The following is a 1,310-nucleotide window of genomic DNA, read 5'->3' on the forward strand; positions in this document are numbered from 1 at the left end:
TGTGTTTCCTGAAAAACTTGAAAAAATGAGTTAGGCGATTATTTTAACAGGGTGGCGATATTGTGGTCCCTACTTTTGGAACAGTTTCCCCAGAACAGCCCCTTCTTCGGAAAGGCCAGATACCCTTACTCCCTGTAGGAAGATGTTTTAAGAGAAAAAAGAACATTTATGGAACTGAAAATGTTCTTTTGTTTTTTAAATTTTGTAGTAATCCAAAAGTATTCAGATTAGAAAATATTTTTTTGTCATCCAAAGGATTATGTTACTTCTAATGGAATTTAAGACTGTGTGAAACAATTAAGACAATAACAGTTCAGTCTCTTCTAACTAACTGTAAAAGAGAGGGCCAAACTGCAGAGTGATGCAAGCTTCAGGCATCACACCATAAACAGTTGGGGCTGTTATACTGACACAAATTGCATCATTATAGCTATACCAGTTGCCTCAAACTGTCGGCCCGGGCCATTTTTGGCCCTCCATCCCTGTCTCTCAGGCCCGTGGAATGATGTCAAAAATGTAATATTCAGGACATTTAATGACAATGGCTGCACATTTAGATCCTGCAGCTAAAATAGCCTACAGTCATTGGAAAATGAAGTGTGGCTTTGGATTAAAAAGCAGTGGACAATGATCCACCCACCCAGATCGGCTAGACCAGCCCATCACGGAAGGGGCTGTGATCGCTCCAGGAGGAGAGGATGAGAGCCGGGATAGAAGCCATGCTGGCACAGCTTGGACTTAAGGCTGCTCCTGGCTTATGCTGCATCTGGACCAAATGGGACTCAGGCAGGCCAAACAACAGGAAATCAGAGACTTTTGTGTCTACATCTTTACAGGGACCTGCTACATCAAAATTTAGGATCCTCAACGGGCAGACAGTGTTCGGAGCTGACAGAGTGCAGGACGAGAGGAGGCAGATGCTGTGTTTACATGGATGGTGCTTGGTTCTAACGCAGTCAAAGACAAAACCATTTTATCATCACTATCATTCCCCAAGATGCAATCCATAAATGCACTGCAAAATTATTTCCTGGGTGTATACAAGTATTTATATTTGTATATAAATAACTGTATGTATTGTTTTTTAACCTTACTTAATTATCTGTTATGTTCTATGTGTGTAGCACAAAGGAATTACAACTTTGTTTTCATTTTGCAACCTTGCATTGTATAATGCTAAAATAAATTACCTTGTACATTAAAGCTGGGGTTGGTAATCTTGGAAAGCTAGCGAGAGAGCTAGCAAGGTTTGAAAATAGCTCCGCCTCCTGCCTCCTCTGATTGGCTCATGGTTCCACCCCTCTCCCCCC

General features: G+C 41.5%; 1 protein-coding gene across 1 annotated transcript in view; it reads right to left on the minus strand.

The window, feature by feature from the left end:
* LOC118339974 (midkine-B-like) overlaps positions 1 to 1,310 on the minus strand; it is a 5,750-nt gene that overhangs the window by 2,296 nt on the left and 2,144 nt on the right. The window lies entirely within an intron of this gene.

This window comes from Morone saxatilis, unplaced genomic scaffold (assembly GCF_004916995.1).
Source record: "Morone saxatilis isolate NCDOM2014 unplaced genomic scaffold, NCSU_SB_2.0 Contig6, whole genome shotgun sequence".
Taxonomy (NCBI): domain Eukaryota; kingdom Metazoa; phylum Chordata; class Actinopteri; family Moronidae; genus Morone; species Morone saxatilis.